The sequence below is a fragment of the Convolutriloba macropyga genome, chromosome 2, assembly GCF_964194025.1.
Source record: "Convolutriloba macropyga chromosome 2, txConMacr16.3, whole genome shotgun sequence".
NCBI lineage: Eukaryota > Metazoa > Xenacoelomorpha > Acoela > Convolutidae > Convolutriloba > Convolutriloba macropyga.
Window position 1 is genome coordinate 19040469 of NC_134469.1, and position 19055 is coordinate 19059523.

Sequence of the window (19055 nt, forward strand, 5' to 3'; positions counted from 1 at the left end):
CCTCATGGATATTCTTAAAGAAGATGCGAATCTGTTCTGTAGAATTACCCCACACCAGATTAATTGGCATAAAAACATATCCCTGTGCGCATGCTATACAGACGTGGGGGCCCGAGTCGAGGAATGACCAAAAAATGCAAGAAATGAGAATTTGATTAGACAGTTTAACAAAGAGCGGAATTTGAACGGAAAATGCCCTGCATCATTTTTCAACTCGCATATTTTTTTTCAAATTGCGCTCATTCCGATCAAACTCCGCTCATTCCGGTCATCTATAGCATTTTTTCGAGCGGAATTTGAGCGGACTGCTCGACTAGGGAACAAAGAATAGGTCCAAAAACGCTATTTTTCGGACGCCTGACTTGTTTTTTTATTTAATTCAGATGGGCCTAGAATTTGTGTACTATTGTGTGAGTGACTCAGCTTTCTATGACAACATAAATTCTTTTTTGGGAAGTGCAGCAGTCGCTATTGTCTGCATCCTCACAATCACCCTTCTCACTGCATTGTGGAGACGCAGACAAAGAGTAAACGCAAACCGATCCGGAGCAAAAAGGAGCGAGAGACTGGTATTACAATATTTGGATCTATTCTGTTTCCCCCCCCCCCCCGCTAAGTGGATCTTTTACCCCCGGCGCACGTGCTATTTTCATACATAGTAACGACGAGCTATATAACAACATATAATTTGTAATTGGGGGAAAACGAATAGATCCCATTATTTCATTACTTTTTCGATTTTTAAAAGCGGGGAGAACTTAAAACCAACCAAACAATACACAATTGAGCTTGTCCTGAAAACTACATTGCAGCATATTTTTTTCATGGCCTTGCAAAGCCCGATTGTGTGGGTTGCACGTCCAAAAGTGATGATTAACAGCCCCGAAGCGATAGCGGCTATTATTGGGGACATCGTGGTTTTTTACAATTCAAAGAATTTGAATTGTATTGGGGCGCTGTCTTTTTATAAAGATCTGGTTTTTTATGATTATCGAAGTCAAATTGGAGTAGTGGTTTTGGTCACGCCGTAAAAGGAAGTGGAGCGAAAAAGCGAGTGGATTTGTGGCGTGAAATTTTGAGTACAGTGTTTGAACAAAAATTCGCTTTCTCGCTAGTGGTTTTTTGTTCAGATTCGGCAATTCTTCGGCAATTTTTCCCAATTTTTGGATCGGATTTTTTTCTAAATGGTTTTCTCAATCCTTTCAGAGTTCATTCTAGGCATATTTTTTTGTTTGAGCCAAATTTCGTTTTCTCGCTAGTGGATTTTGTTCACATGCGGAATTTTGACATTGACTTTCAAGTTTTTTTTTAAATTTTTTTATTTAATTTTTTTTTGGAAATTGTTGTCCCAATCCACTCATAGTCCATTCTAGGTCTAGTTTTTGTTCAGTCAAAGAAAATTCTTTGAATTATTACACAGGACTTCTCCTGCTATGTTTTTTTTTTATTCGTTGTCTCCATCGAGGATTCTTGCGGCTATTAAATTTTTCATTTTCAGTGCTTTCTACTGCTTTGTAATTAAAATTTGTGTGAGTGACGTCATTTGGTCGACTTATCGGTCAATTGCGTGAATTACATCACTAAAAAATGACTTCTGAACTCATTTAATGAATTTAAAGTTTCTTGATCATTTACCAGTTAAAGATCAATAGTGTTCATCCAAGTAGTGCCAAACGTCTATGCCATAATTCTAGAGTATTAGTCTTGAGTTTTTTATTTCAATTATTATTTTTGAAAATGTTCTATTTTTTTCCTTTTTCATATAGAGCGTATGTCTCATAGAAATGACAGTCAATCGGAATTTATCCCAAAAAGTCTGGTGGTCTATCAAAGGACTGGTTGTCAAATTGTCTATTATATTTCTTTAGTTGTTTCAATTCCATGGAAGGCCACAAGCGTCTATCGCGGCTATTTTCCGCCAATCTGCCGGCTATGTTTCGATTTATTCGATATTTCAACTGATGAGAAATTTCTGATTGAACAAGATTGTTTAAAGAGACGTCTATTTAAAGAGTTTAAAAGGTTTTTTGTCCGTTTTTAAATTTTACGATTTTGAAAAGCTGAGGAGCAGAAGTGATCTGGTTTTTTCTTTATTTGATAATAGTTTAATTTTTTTTATTTTATTATGTTGAAAACGGCCATTTTTGGCTCTGATTAATCAAAATTGCTTTGGCTCTACTTTGGCTGCTCTTGATTTAGCTCGGCTTTATCGGAGATCTGCTGACCATTTTTTTGACGTTTACGCAACTTTCATTTTGAAACGTTTTGCAATTACAGGCTAGAAATATATGCCATGAGACGTTAGAGCCACGAGACGTTTCAGTCTGTCCAATAACTATCAAAAGTAAATTAGTATCAAAATCAACGAGCCTAAAAACAAATTTGCAGACCTTTGATGTCTCTCGAAATGAAATATCAGAAATCCTTGTATTTCAATAAGAACTCTCGTAGGATAAAAATTTTTTAACAGTTCTTCCTACTGCAGCCCACTCGTACATTTCTTTGGGCTAAAAGGGGGTGGGGTAAGATGATGTAGCAGTGGGGCTACAATGAGAGGATTTTTAAAGGAATTCCTTACATTACAGCCTCACTTAGCCCCCCCCCCCCCCACCCATCCCTAAATAACCCCCATCCCTAAATTAACGCAACAGTAGGCCGACCAAATAGTGCATTGTTCATCGTAACAACTTTTTCAGATCACGGCAGCTCTGGCCTGCAACTGTGTGCTGTTCACAGTGGGGTCTGTCATCCACTACACCTGTCTACTTCTTATATTCGGGGGAGTTATTGAGGCACGTGCAAACTATATTTATCTAATTGTATTTATGTAATTTATTGTAGAAAAGCAAAATGACAATCTTTAAGTATAACAATCTCTTAAAATCATCCGTAAATGCGTCCAATGCTCCCGATTTTAAATTTTTGCAAACGAAGTGAGCTTCAAAAGTTAGTAAAATAACTATTAAAAATTGGTACCGGTAGACGCTTGTAATGGTAGCTTCTAGAACAGTTTGTTAACAACACTTGCAGAAACTTCAACCTATGACTGGTTGGTCATAGTCAAGATAGTCCTCAGTTAAATATAAAATGCACATCATAACAGTTTGAACAGATGCTGACCACTTTAAGAATCCTCTAAGCCCACTTAAATCTAAACAAAGATCAAAATTTTCATAATGCAAAAAAAATTTCTCCGCTCTGCACATAATAGCTAGTAACAGAACAAAAAATTCGGCCGATTTTGAGCTGTTTTGCTCAATGATTCGATTGTAGAAAGGTGGATATTACTAGCAAAACTTGATGTCCACAACATCTATAAGCGAAATCCAGATTCTCGTAAAATTGAAAACAAATATAGCAGATTTAGGGCTGAAAACCTACAAACTTCTACAAAATCAAAGATTCACCAAATTGCATTTAAAAAATGTTACTAAAATCGCAAATATCCCTGGTAAGTCTTAAAGTTTTTGAAGCACTTGAAGGTTAAACTCAAAATATAGCAGATTTTCAATAAAAAAATTGCAAGTACATGACTAGGAAAGCTATATAGATTATGGGCAGCTATTTAAAATGCGATTGACAATTTCCACTAAAACTGACATCAACAACCGGTAGTTTATGTCACATACACCAAGAACAATGGACTCAAACGCACAATAAAGAAATCCTTTTTAAATAACTTCTTGTAACAAATGCTGATCATCGCATTTATCATACCAATTTTTTTTTATACGCAGAGCAACTCCTTTTTTTTCAAGTTAGCATCAAACGTCTTTTATGTTATTTAATATAGCTAAATTAATAATTTCAGAAAGTGCATCTAATTTATGTAGCATTCTCAATGAATTTCATGACCCATAAGACGCTCAGAAGGATATGAAGAGAATTTTTAATCAAATTATTGCACGCTTGTAAGATCATTAGAAGCTTTTAGACTTTGAAACTACTATGAAAATTTCTGAAAAAGAGGGGAAGGGTAGATAATGAGAAAATTCAAACAAGGAGGCTCGTGAATTTGCGTTCGAACATGAAGTTCCCACCCGAGCTGATCAACATTTTTGACTTAATTGTCAACTTAATGAAAAGATATATGAAACGAAAATAGATGTCTGAGTTTCAAAAAATTGTTAAAAAACCTAATTCCTAATTAAATTACATAATACCATGCTTCAATACAGCGCTCACAAGATCTGCCAAAAAGATCTACCAGAAAAAATCAAACAAACAAGCAAGACTCAAAATTTAACGGTAAAAACTCAATATCTAAAAGTAAAAGCACCCATTAAAAATGTCAAAATGCAATCACATAAAACCTTAACTGCACAAACATTCTTTTATCTTAACTATGCAGCAGATGGGACTTCACTTCAATGAGACTAGGTAACAGTAAAAATAAAAAATAAGGAGGCGAAATTTAAAAATCTATCAACATTTTTTAAATCAAATAATTTCAAACGTCTCAAAAATCATTAGCTTTTAACAAAACTATTCTCGATAAATTTACTTCAAAGTTGTTATGAAAATAATGGGACTTGTCTTTGATTAGACTAAGCCATAGAACCGGACTAAAGATGCAGAAAAGTTCAAGAAAGTACAAAAAATATGCGAAAAAACGAATAATTGAAGCCATTAATGTCATTAGCTATTATCTAATTATTGTTTTTTATTTCAAAATTTATCTATACTAATTGATCTAAAATTATACTGAACGACTAATAACGTTCATTTGGGCGCCATTTGAAAACAATTGTGATCTGTTATTACTCGATTGTGGTTAAAGAATATAAAAAAAACAAATATTGACCAATCACAAAACATTTTTTAAAACGCATTTTGTCACACAAAAAAAACATCCGTTGCGTCATAATATATAGTAAAATTAAATTTTGAATTACGAGGAATTGGATGGGATGTCTCAATGTTGAGAAAAAGTTACAAATTGACGAAAAACAACAAACACTATAGAGAAAACTATACTATTGAAACACAAAAAAATAAAAACAAAATGGCAAACGAATAATACCAATAACTTTAAGATTGTTTGCCATGAACTGACTGCTTACAGTAATATTCATTGTTCAATGTTCAATTGGAAGCTTGTGAGACCTCTTAGAATTTTACGACTACATAAAAAGAAAAACCAGCAAAAAAGCAAAATCTAAATAAAATGTGACAAATGTGCAGAGTACATTGATAATGAAGACTTTGGGAGAAGCATTTCTATATTTAATTTATTTTTTAACAACACTAAATTTCTTAATTCTTCAAAACCAATACTTTAATAAATCATCAGATAATTTATTACCACGAAATCTTTGAGAAAACCCTTTGTGTCAACATCATTAAAATTAGTAGCTTTCGACGGAAGTCAAAATAAACGCTGTGTTTTCCAGGATGGGGAAAATGTTGTTTTTGATTGACCAGTCATCAATAACACATCAGAAAAAGTCCTATGACTATGAAAACAATAACAAATACAGGCAAAAACTAAAAAAATTCATTAGAGAAATGCGAGAGAAAACTGTCGAAGCCATTTATTCCACAAGCTTCTCTCTGAAAACCTTGTCCACAATTTTTCTAACGTTTTTTCCCAGCACATGATAAATATCAATAATAGTAAAATGTGATAAGTTTTCAAAAGGAAGCAAATTTATATGAAAAAATATATATCCAAAAGTTAAAAAAATATATATATGAAAACTCTTTGCATCGAACTCATGGAGCCAATAATTGAAGATAAAATAGACAGCCGGATTAGTTTTAATTGCAGTAGAAAAGACAAAATATGGCTCTGTCATTACTCTGACTTACTTAGATTTCGCAAAAGTAAGTTTAAGATCGGCTAACGATAAAAAAAAATTTTCAAAGATTGTTTTAAGTTTTGACAGCCTTTAGCTGTCCACTCAAATCACTAGATAGGTTAACCTAATGCCTATTATGAAGATCATTGAAGTTTTAGGCTGCGTGATTATGGCATAGGATTTCAAAAAATTTGGTAAAATTTCAAAAAGTAAATCAAAATTTCATTAAAAAAACGAGAACTCAAAGTCGAAGCAAGAAAAAATATGAGCGATTCCTTGCAAGCTAATACTTTGTTCATTGGGCATCTTTGAAATCTAAAGGAGGTTTGTCATTGAAAGAACCCATATATGAAAGGTGACTATTCTCTTAGTGACTCAAAAAAACAAAGAAATATAAGAATTTAAAAAAAAAACAGTTCTCAAATAGAAGCTTATTTTTTCTTCGATTGTAAACTTCCCTATGAGACCCGAACTAGTCATTTGAATCGCCTTTTGTCTATTAGGAACACTAAATTGGCGTATGCTTTAGCGTGAAATGTAATTTTGAAGTAAATTTTTATGGGAAAAACTGTTATTTCGAACAATAATTACGCTAAAATGAACAAAAGTGAACCGAATATCCCGTGTCCAAATGAAACTCTAAAACTCCATGACTCCGCGAAAAAAACGAATTTCAATCTTTTTAGTTTCAAATTCTACGCTGGACGAGTTTTTTAAGGACACCACTTACATTTCTCTAGGATTAATATATCGATCGGCCAGAATTGTCTGAACAATAAAAAACTCATTTGATTATATTGTTCCTCCCCCACAAGGGGGGTTGGAACAAATATGCCTATAGTCAATTAATTTTCACCCTGAAACCGCAAATAACTGTTATTGTAATATTGTAAGTGGTGATACGACTGGCACGTATTGATTCAAAACTGGCTTTTATGAACCCATCGACATGCCTGCCGAGTTCCAAAAAGCCATGGATTATACCCTTATAAGCCTTTAAAACACTTTCTGCTTCTTTGATGAAATTTTAGTTGAAAGCAAGGGTTCTGAAGAGGAGCAATTTAATTTAGTCTCAGTTTTCACAAAACACTTGATGCTGATAGCGTTTGTATAAATATACAAAAATGCCATTTGGCTAAACCAAAAACTTCTTGATTAGGCTACAACTTAACCCAATCAAGCATTTCTAAACTCAAATCAGAATCATTTGCCATACTTGCACTCAGTCTACCTAATACTCTTAAGGAATTTTTATCTTTTCTTGACTCATTAAATTATATTAGTAAATTTATACCCACTTTAGCTCAATTTCGGCACCCTTTAAGACCACTACTTCGAAAATCAATAAAAACTACTTGGAGTGAAGATAATAAAACTCAAATTATTGTTATAAAAACTCGCAATGCAAATCATTCTGAAAATATTCACAACAACCCGAATCTCGAAACATGTGTTAAGTATGACGCCTCTCGCTCCGGCCTCGGAGCAGCACTTGAACAACTGACAGTTGATGGATGGAAACCCATATCATTTGCTTCCAGATATTAAAGTAGTTATGAGGAACAATATAGTATTTTTGAATTTGAATTACTTGGAGCAGTTTGGTTCATGGAACATAGTAAAAACTATTTATACGTGAAATAGTTTTTCAGTTATAACCCATCATCGAGCCCTCCTTTCTATTCTGAAAGAACATCGTTCTAACAAATAATAAAATAGTCGTCTCTCGCGCTGGGTTAACATTCTTTTACTATTCAATTCAAAATCGAACATTTACATTTAATTGAATTGTTCGCTGGATGAGCTTTTAAAAGATACGACTAATTTTTCTCAACGATGAATATATCAATCGGCCAAAATAGTCTGAAAAAAAACCCATTTGAGTAAATAGTTCCTCCACCCACGAGTGGGGTCGAAACAAAAGCCAACATTTACAACACATTTTACAGACGTCCTTTGAAAACTTTGATTTTTTCTTATATTGCGACATTAAATTAATTTAAAATTTGCATTACTTTTTGCAAATTTTCATTGCACCTATGACTATGCCAAACATTTACCATTTCAAGCAAAACTAAAAAATTAATAAGAGAATTGCGAGAGGAAAGTGTCGAAGCCATTTAATCCACAAAGTTTTCTCTGAAAACTTTGTCCAAAATTTTTTTAACGTTTTTTTCCACGCCAATGGGAACTATCAATATTAATATAATTTGATAAGCTTCCAAAAGGAAGCAAATTTATATGAAAAAATATATATCCAAAAGTTAAAAAAAAATATATATGAAAACTCTTTGCATCGAATTCATAGAGCCAATAATTGAAGATAAAGTAGACAGCCGGATTAGTTTTAATTGCAGTAGAAAAGACAAAATATGGCTCTGTCATTACTCTGACTTACTTAGATTTCGCAAAAGTAAGTTTACAGTTCTCAAATAGAAGTTTATTTTTTCTTCGATTGTAAACTTCCCTATGAGACCCGAACTAGTCATTTGAATCGCCTTTTGTCTATTAGGAACACTAAATTGACGTATGCACTTGAACAACTGACAGTTGATGGATGGAAACCCATATCATTTGCTTCCAGATATTAAAGTAGTTATGAGGAACAATATAGTATTTCTGAATTTGAATTACTTGGAGCAGTTTGGTTCATGGAACATAGTAAAAACTATTTATACGTAAAATAGTTTTTCAGTTATAACCCATCATCGAGCCCTCCTTTCTATTCTGAAAGAACATCGTTCTAACAAATAAGAAAACAGTCGTCTATCGCGCTGGGTTAACATTCTTTTACTATTCAGTTCAAAATCGAACGTTTACATTTAATTGAATTGTTCGCTGGATGAGCTTTTAAAAGATAGGACTAATTTTTCTCAACGATGAATATATCAATCGGCCAAAATAGTCTGAAAAAAAACCCATTTGAGTAAATAGTTCCTCCACCCACGAGTGGGGTCAAAACAAAAGCCAACATTAACAACACAGTTCACAGACGTCCTTCGAAAACTTTGATTTTTTCTTATATTGCGAGACATTAAATTAATTTACAATTTGCATTACTTTTTGCAAATTTTCATTGCAGCTATGACTATGCCAAACATTTACCATTACAAGCAAAACTAAAAAATTAATAAGAGAATTGCGAGAGGAAAGTGTCGAAGCCATTGAATCCACAAACTTTTCTCGGAAAACATTGTCCAAAATTTTTTTAACGATTTTTTCCACGCCAATGGGAACTATCAATATTAATATAATTTGATAAGATTCCAAAAGGAAGCAAAATTATAAAAAGATTTGTAAAAAATTGAAAAAAAGTATGAAAACTCTTTGTATTGATTTCATAGAGCCAATGATTGAAAATAAAGTTGCTAACTCATTTAATTTTAGTTGTAGTGGAAAACACAACGAATGGCCCTGTCATTACTCAGACCGACTTTGAGTTCGCATAAATAAATTTAAGATCGGCTAACATTAGAAAAATTTTCAAAGATTATTTTTAAAGATTTAACAGCCATTAGCTGTTGACTCAAATCACTAGATCGGTTCAATTAATGTACTTGAGTTCATTAGGAAAACTATTGCAGTTTTAGGCTGCGTGTCTATGGCATAGGACTTCAAAAATTCAGAAACATTTCAAAAATAAATTCAAAATTTCATTAAAAATTAAGAACACTCAAAGTCGAAGCAAAAAAAGAGTGATTCCTTGTAAGCTAATACTTTCTTCATTGGTCATCCTTGGATAATATAAAAATATATTAAATATATAAAAATATATATTAAATTATAGAAATAAAAAAATTTTTCAAAAAAAAAAACAGTTCTCAATTAGAAGTCTAGCTTTTTCATAGTAGACTTTCCTATGAGACCCAAACTAGTCATTTGAATCGCCTTTTGTCTATTAGGAACACTAAATTGATGAATGTTTTAGCGTCAATGGTAATTTTGAACTAAATTTTTAAATTTTTAAGGGAAAAAAGGTTAAGTCGGAGTTTTTTAAGGATACCAGTTACATTTCTCTACGATTAATATATCGATCGGCCAGAATTGTCTGAACAAAAAACTCATTTGATTATATTGTTCATCACCCCACAAGTGGGGTTGGAACAAATATGCCTATAGTCAGTTAACTTTTCACCCTGAAAACCTAATAACTGTAATTTTAAAATTGTAAGTGGTGATATGACCGGCACGTATCGTTTCAAAACTTGTTTTTATGGACCCATCGACATGCCTGCCGAGTTTCAAAAAGCCATGGATTATATCCTTATAAGACTTAAAAACACTTTCGGCTTCCTTGATGAAATATTAGTTGAAAGCAAAGGTTCTGAAGAGGAGCAATTTAAATAAGTCTCAGTTTTCACAAAACACTTGATGCTGATAGCTTTCGTATAAATTTACAAAAATGCCATTTCTCTAAACCAGAAAATTCTTGATTAGGCTACAATTTAACCCAATCAAGTACTTTTCCTCTCAAATCAAAATCATTTGCCATACTTGCACTCAGTGCACGTAATACCCTTAAAAATTTGTGTTCTTTTATTGATTCATTAATTTATCTTAATAAAATTACACCCAATTTAGCTCAAATTTGCCACCCCTTAAATCCACTAATTCGAAAATTAATTCGGAATGCGGAGCATATTACTCGTTTTAATGCTATAAAAACTCGCATTGAAAATCATACTGAAAATAACCACTACAACCCGAAACTCGAAACATGTGTTAAGTGTGACTCCTCTCGCTCCGGCCTCGGAGCAGCACTTGAACAACTAACAGTTGATGGATGGAAATCCATATCATTTGCTTGCGGATTTTTAAACAGTAATTAGGAGCGATATAGTAATAATGAATTTGAAATACTCGGAGTATTTTGGTTCATAGAATACTGTAAAAACGATTTTTACGTAAAAGAATTTTCAGTTATAACCCGTCATCGAATCCTCCTCTCTATTCTGAAACAGCATCGTTCTAACAATTCATATAATAGTCGTCTATCACGCTGGTTTGACCGTCTTTTACAATTCCAAGCCAAAATAGAACATTTACATTTAATTGAATCCTTCGCAGGATGAGCTTTTAAATGATACCACTCACTTTTTTTTAAGTTCATTAAGAATATTTAATTTTTGGAATGTCATTGATATAGATATTTTGTATCAAATGTAATCAAAAATAAATGCTGCGTTTTTGATAATCAACGAATAAAGTTAGCAAAAAACGGCAAATTTTTATTTACAGAGCACTCTCAACGGAAGTTGAAAGTGGAATTAGCCCCCTTTTCAGTCTACAAAAATTGTGTTGCTGGCGTTTGGGTGTGCACTTCCTGCAAATTTAATAAGAGTGGGCTGAAGAAGCTTATTTCGTGCTGTTTTTGATGAAAAACTCTGAATTTTGTGAAATATTTAGCCGGATTTTGTGACCAAAATTCAATGAAAACAGCCGACAAGTTACTATGTCTTTGAACGTAAAATCAAAAACATTTTGTTGAAAAATTTTATTAATTTTTATCAAAATTGGCAAAATTTTTGTCAAAAATTCCGATAAAAGGTGAATGAAATCAACGGAATTCACTCTATTTTCTAGAAAGTTTACACCTCGTTATCTCCCTGTCAAAAACGAAAATCAAAAAAATCTTTTTAATTCCATATTCTACGCTGGACAAGCTTTCAATGATACCAGTCTCAACTCTCTACGATGAAAATATCAATCGGCCAAAATTGCCTTAACAAAAAATCCATTTGAGTATATAGTTCCTCCCTCCACAAATGGGGTCGAAAAATTAGGCAACAATAACAACAGAGATCTCAAACGTCCTTTGAAGACTTTGATTTGTTCTGATATTGCGACCATAATTTACTTGCATTAAATTTTGCAGTTTTAATGCAGTTTTATTAATCTCTGAGAGCTTTTGGTTAAATTTTTGTGTACAATTTCCCATTCCAATCAGCTACAACGTGGTCTCAAGAACCAAAGTGCACTTAATTTGTGTTCAAAGACAATAGAAAAATCATTGTTTTACAATATTAAAAACTATATATGCAAAAGTTTTTAAATATTCGCTTTTGCTTGACTATTGAAAAGTTAAAATTTTGACGCAAGGTTGCTTTGCAAAATGTCAAGAAAAAAACAACAACACTAGCAGAAAGAAATCCATCCAACAAATTTAGATAGGGACGCACTTGAAATTCTGTTCAAAAGTGTTCAATTAAGGCGCCAATTATGATTCAATTCAGTCTTTCGGTAAATTTTATTGTGGTTGAGGTTGCGTTTAACTGCCCTAATGAATTAAATTTAATAGAGTTCAAGATCTCTATAAAAACTTGTAAAACAGACGACACGTGGAACAATTTCCATTTTTTACTAGGATAAGCAATCGCATATTCAGTTGTGCTAGATTTATACAATATCCAGCTTTCTGTTAAAAGATTTGTTTTTCATTTATCAAAAAACTTATTTAAAAAAATAACTGCTCCAAACTTCTTATCTTCATATTGAAACGAAGCAAAAGTTTTACGTCACCATGACATGTCTGTTTTAGTTAACAGGGAATTGAAGGTATTAACATTCTATACCTATTCTGGACGAACCGGATGACGTCCTTCATCATTAAAAATTAGCTGTTTACTCAGGTTTTTACAAAATCTAAAAAAACTGTTACAATTTAAACAATGAAGGGCCTTTTTTTGAAACGGGTTGCCACAAAGAAAACTTCAAAAAAATTTTTTTGCTAATTATTAATTAAGAACCAATTAATTATCAAATAAGAACCAATAAGAACCAATCTGTCTGACGGAAACTTGGCTCAAGGAATATCATCACACAAAATCAATGTTTCTAGAGGGTTATAGACCTCTCGTTAATATCAACAGAAAAAAAGAGGAGGAGGTGTTGTAATTTTTATTAAAAAATCTCTACAAGCAAAAGTTGTTAACTCGTGTATTTTAAACGGACTTCAGGCACTCACAATGAGAGTTACCGGAACCGTCGAGACCGCTATCTATGTAACAGGCATATATATGCCTCCAAATTCAGTTAACACGGAAACCCTTTCAAAAATTAAAAGTTATATTGACAGTTTGATAATAGAACCACAATCTTATAATATCGTCTGTGGTGACTTTAATATCAATTTTTTAAAGAACAATCAGAAACAAGAGACGTTGAAGGAAATTATGAAAGGATGTTAAATGAAAATAATTGATGAAAATTCAATTACGCGAGAAACCACATGCTCAAAATCAACCTTAGACATCTTTTTTGCAATTTTACAGCAGAGTTAAAAGTCAAAAAAACATGTATATCTGATCATTATTCTGTATTTCTTGGTTTTCAGACAGGAACACAGATGGAAAGCAAACTTGAATATATCACTTCAAGAAACTGGCAAAAACTTAAAGATATCTCCCTAATTGAAAAAATAAATTTTGTTTTGAGTCATGAAATATCAAAACTTGAAAATTGTGAGAAATACAAGACAATTGATAACAAGTTTGAAGAGCTTCAAATTTTGCTGAATTCAATTTTGGACAGATATCTTCCCAAGCAGGTTGTAAAAAATAAAAACCATCACAGCTGGGTTGATAACCAATTGAAAAGAGAAACTGCAAAAAAGAATAGGATGTTAAGAGAAAGTATGAAATCAAAAACAACAGAGGCCAAAGAAAAGTACCAAGAACAACGTAAAAAAGTTAAACATATGGTGAAAGTATAAATAAAACATTTTTATCATAAAATAATAGGAAAACATGCAGCAAAATCAAACAGAAAATTTTTTCAATTAATAAGAAATCTTAGCGGAAATGAGCGTGAAAAAGTACAAAATCTCAACCAAAAGGAAGTAAACGATTTCAATCAGTTCTTTGCAACAATTGGTGAAAAATTGAATAAAAAGTTTAGACAAAGTGAGTGTTCATTAAAAAATCAACAAGTTCAATCTATGTTTTTGTTACCAACGAGCAATAAAGAAGTGCTTAGAGTTATCCAGGATTCTAAGTCAAAATACAGCGAAGATTATATGGATCTTAACTATATCTTTATAAAATCTGTAGCAGTTTCAATCGCGCGCTACCTATCCAAACTGATTAACTCATGTTTTCAGGAAGGCATTTTTCCGGACTCATTGAAAATAGCATCAGTAATACCTCTACATAAAGAAGGTGAAAAAATGAACCCAATAATTTTCGCCCAACATCTCTCTTACCAACTCTTGGAAAAATTTTTGAAAAAAGTATTCTCAATCGTATTTCTAACTATTTTAAAAACTTTGAAATTTTAAACAGCAAACAATTCGGTCTTAGGGAGAAAAGAGGAACTGTTGACGCAGTTAGCAGTTTGGTTGAGCTGATGCGATCATCAAAACGTTCTTATACGGAGCACATTTATTGCACATTTTTAGATTTACGTAAAGCTTTCGACACTATTGACAGAAAAATTCTGCTTCAGAAGTGTAAAATGTATGGATTAAGGGGTCCTGTATATACTGTTTTGGAATTTTATATGAAAAACAGGAATTAATTTGTACAGTCTGGACAAAGGAAGTCGCAAATGACAGAAGTTAAATACGGGTTACCACAAGGGTCTATATTAGGCCCACTTCTTTACATTGTTTACATAAATGATTTGAGAACCAACAGCCCATGCGCGAACTTCATTTTCTATGCTGATGATACTGCAGTTTACACAAAATTAAATAAAGCATATGCTTGTCGGGAACATCAACAGATCTTATCTCAAACAGAAAACTGGCTTAAATTGAACAAACTTACACTGAACGCGGATAAAAGTAAAACCATAACCTTTAAGACTAAGCATGACAGAAGTGATGTCTTTACAATGAACGGCAAGCGCGCTTTGAAAATATAAATCCTTTAAGTTACTTGGGCATAACGATTGACAAAAAATTATGTTTTAGAGAACACTCGAATTGCGTAGAAAATAAATTGGTACAATTTTGCGGACTTTTCTATAAATTGAGAAAAATTTTATATCGCAGCCAATTGATCAAGATTTTCAACACTTATGTTAAACCAGTGGTTCAATACGGGATTCTAGTCTATGGTACTGCCAGTAGAGCTACGATGCAGAAAATCGATGCGAAAATTAATAGAATACTGAGAGTAATCTTTTTTGTTCAAAAGTTTGACTCAGTTTCTCTCATCAGAGAGAAATACAAAGTTTTTTCGGTCCAGGAGCTACATCTGTACGAAGTTTTCAAACTGATTACAAAATGCATAAGACGTGAAAGTTGCATCATGGACATAAATCACTTCATTACACAAAATGAACTGTCAAAACTGTGCTCATGCGAAAAACGTGTTAAAGCTGTCCCCCTTAATTCATCTTTTTCCGATAACAGTCTGTCAAGTAAAATCCGAAAACTTTTAAACGTTTTTCTCAAACTGGATTCTAATTTTGTAACAAAAGTGAAAAATTTGAGCAGCGCACAGTTAAATAATTTTGCTCACGAAAAGCTAGAAAACTATTTTTTACTGAATGAACAACTCACTAGGTTAATTTATGGCTTAAATTAGAAAATTTATTCATCAAAAAGTATGACCAAATTGAAATCATTTTAACACTAACCTTCCTTGTTTTTTTTATCGCTATCACTTTAATTTTGATTTCCACTGAATAACTTTGAAATAAGTAACATGAAATTTCTCTTCCGACTATGAGACGCCTGAAAACGGACCTTAATGGTCTAATGGCGATCTTTCTGGTGCTCTTTTTTTGTATTGATCAACTGTGTAAGTGCTCTATGTATTCTGCTGTAATAACACCAGTAAACAATTTATTATTATAACCATTAAGAATCAATGTTAAGGGTCTTTTGAATTTATTGAAGAGTATTTTGGAAGTGAGACTACTAATGTAACATTTTTTTTCGAAATATGGCATCCACCTGCTTTTGAATACTTGGAAATTGACTACTTGGAAAAATTTCCCTTTGCAGACAATCGTCAATATTCCAAGATTTGGAACCAACCGTTAAATTGTTTCATGTATGTGTTGAACTAGTATGTGTTCTCTGCTTCGTGTAGTTGAGGCTCTTTTTCAAAATGAGAACTTTTAGCTCGTAATAAACTTAAAATATTACGAGCTAAAAGTAGATATTTTGAGAATAGAGAGTCCTGGTTTTTAGAGGATCACTTTTTTGAGTTCATCAATCTCAAAGTTTTAATATGTTTCTGAGAAGAAAAGATAGATCTTTTATTTTTTCTAGAGTTTGAATTATTAGGATTGGAATGTCTGAATTTTGCATTTTTCAAATTTTTTTAGATTCGAAACCAGACAATTCTACGTTTGAGAACCAGGCATGTTTACTACTTATTCACAAGAGATTTCCAGATTACAACGCAAAAAAATAACGTAAAAGATTTTTCTTTTTTGACTACCTAAAATGAAATGTGCCCATTATTTTCTACGTTTAAAGTCAACATTTTTTACGCTGGAAAAAATTTATTCGCTGACATATTGGAAATCGTCGGAAAATTTCTTAGATTTTGGGCCAGTTTTTCTCAAATTCTATCACACTAACGGTTAGACTACTTAAAATTTTAAGATATAGTGTGCAAGTAGATTTGTCGTAAAAAGAATTTGTGCAGGTAAATTGGAGTGATGTTTTTCAGGTTTCGGTAATTTTAACATCAATTGCAGCCAGGTACATTCAGGTAACATACAGGTATTGTGCAAGATCGCCGAAATACATTGACAGTTCATGTAAATTTACCTACACGTTAATTAGGAGCAAGCGGCCCCTGAAGGGGACCATTTGAACCATTTTACCTCTTTAACTCCACAAAACGAATCTTACTTAATTCATGTAAAAAGAGCCTTACAATGTGGGATATGGTGACAAACGTACGATTATACTACCCTAGTTTAAGCTTAATGTAAAATTTGCAATTATTTATAAAGAAATTTTCAAACTTTGTAAATGCATTAATTTTACAAATATTTGCATACAGGTCTGAATATTTTTGTCCCTAACCGTTAGTAGTTGGCATTTAAGGGTGATTCGATCACACATATTCTTTACAAGATGTACTTTAAACGTTTTTCAATTGAATTAAGCAATCTCAGAGAAAGGGTCAGGAAAATAACCCAGATTGCTGAATTAAGCAGAGCTCGATCAGAAAAAACTCGACCGATCGTTTGCAAATTTTTGCAAACTTAACATTATTTTGTAAAGAGATTATTTGCAATTTTTTACATTTGGCTTCATCGAGCAAAAATTTTTCAAATGTTTGCAAATTTGGCATTAGTTTTGAACTAGGGTAATTGCTGATTTTTAATTTAAAATAAATGTCTGTAGCTTGTCGCCAAATTTCACAAATAAGCGCAATGTAAATGAACTTAAGGGCGCTGGGTTGTAAATTCTTTAAAAGTGTTATAGTGTTCAGATGCGCTTTTTTATACAGGATACTCGACTTCTGTACTTGTCACAGGTGGCTGGATCTGTGGCAGTTCTCAGAGCTCCAATCTACATGTTTATTACTCCAATGAGAGAGGCATTCTTCAAAGCACTTCCTTTCAGGAAAAAAAAGAATAATATGAAATAGTTCGACGCAAAATGCACTTCTTCAACCCTATCAATTTGTCAATATTTTCCCCGAAATTCAAATAAATTTCTTGTGAATTTACCAGTTTGCTCGAACTTTTGGTTTGCAAGTTTGATAAGCTGTTGTAGATTTCATGGATGGCATATGAATAGTCATTTTAAATTTGAGCGGCTCGTATTAATTGGTTCGTTCTTAAGTTGAGCATATTTCGTGTAAGTTGAGGTTAAATCCAGGTCTTCAGGTCGAGGTGTCCGGACAATTTTCTCACCGCTTTTTTGTTCGAAATAAAATTGTGAAGCAAATACGCTGAAAGTGCTGAAAAATTTTTTAAAAGTCCAGCTCAAAAACCTCAGGTCCAAAAATTTCAACTTTAGTTCAGAAACCTCAGCTAAAAATTCGGCAAATTTTCATAAAATTTAAATGCATTTCAGCACACTGCGGAAGGGTTTTGAGCTGAAATCTTTGAGTTAAAATTACTAAGCGAAATTTATTGAGCTTTATTTATTTCTGAATTAAAATTATTTTATGGATGGTTTATAGCCAAATTAAAAAAAATAGCTCATTTGAGCGCAACCTTTACAAACGCTTGTTAATAATAAAGCAAATTATTTATGTGGAGAATAGAGAGTCCTTACCTATTGTCGTGATCGACAACACGGGTTGAAAAATTCGATTGAAATTTTTCTTTGATAAATTCGAAGTTCAATTTTAAATTTGCCGAAATACAAAAATTTGCTCGTATTTATAGTACTTTAATATGCAAAACTATACAAAGAAAACTTAGCTTAGCTTGAAATATTTTAGATGACTGACAAGCGAAAAGATTTTAATTCCGAGGCCCAGACTTGATTTTCTATATTTGGTACTTTCGTGAGAAGCAATCATGATATTGTTAAAATCAAGTCCAAAAGTTGGAGCTTGAAATCAGATTCCCATAGCTCAAAAAATTTCATTTCTGACACGTGATTGATGGGTCAATAAGATAATAAGACAAAATTAGAATAGGATTCAAGATCACTTTTGTCGCCATTTATGTTGTGAGCATAATTTGTGGGCATAGGTCCTCTAAATCTGTCGGGTTGTTCTTTACTTCTGATTGATCTTGGTGAAGGCTCTGATGACTCGGATTGCCAATGCTCTGCAGTTGATGTGACTGTAGAGGCTTTGTCTTGATGTTAGGGTCCCACGTCTGTGTTCTGAACTTGTGGTTTTGATTGAGATATGGTCTGATCCAATGGTTGTCAGTTTTCTCATTGTCACCGTCTAGTCGTCTAGCAATTTGGTGTCTGAACTGCTCATTCGGCTAATCCAATAGTGATTCCAATTTCTTACATCCCAATAATTCGCACCACTGTTTAAGATCGCCAATTACAAAATAAGAACCATTTTCAGATACTCCCAGGAATTATCAAATTTTGAAAAGCAAACATTTTGACTGTTTCTGATGTTCTATTTCCCGCGGAAAAAACTTATAATCAGCAAGAACCTGCGCCAACAACTACGCGTATATTGCCTTGGTCCTTCACTTACACCCAGTCCATATAGAGCCGTTCCCAAACTTCGGCTTCTGACCACGTTGAGACTGTTTTTCGCAAGTTAGGTTTTTCCATTTAACAATTCTTACATTTACTAACAAAATTTTGAACACTTTTGTTAATGCCAGGCAGACATGCTATCTTTTTGACTGATGCTT

General features: G+C 32.8%; 1 protein-coding gene and 1 pseudogene across 2 annotated transcripts in view; both read left to right on the forward strand.

Annotated features, from left to right (window-relative positions):
• Nucleotides 1–17457, forward strand: part of LOC142334845 (uncharacterized) — a 65689-nt pseudogene extending 48232 nt beyond the window's left edge.
• The window catches only part of LOC142357659 (isocitrate dehydrogenase [NAD] subunit gamma, mitochondrial-like), a 545753-nt gene that overhangs the window by 328073 nt on the left and 198625 nt on the right, over nucleotides 1–19055 (forward strand). The gene's annotated exons all lie outside the window — the stretch shown is intronic.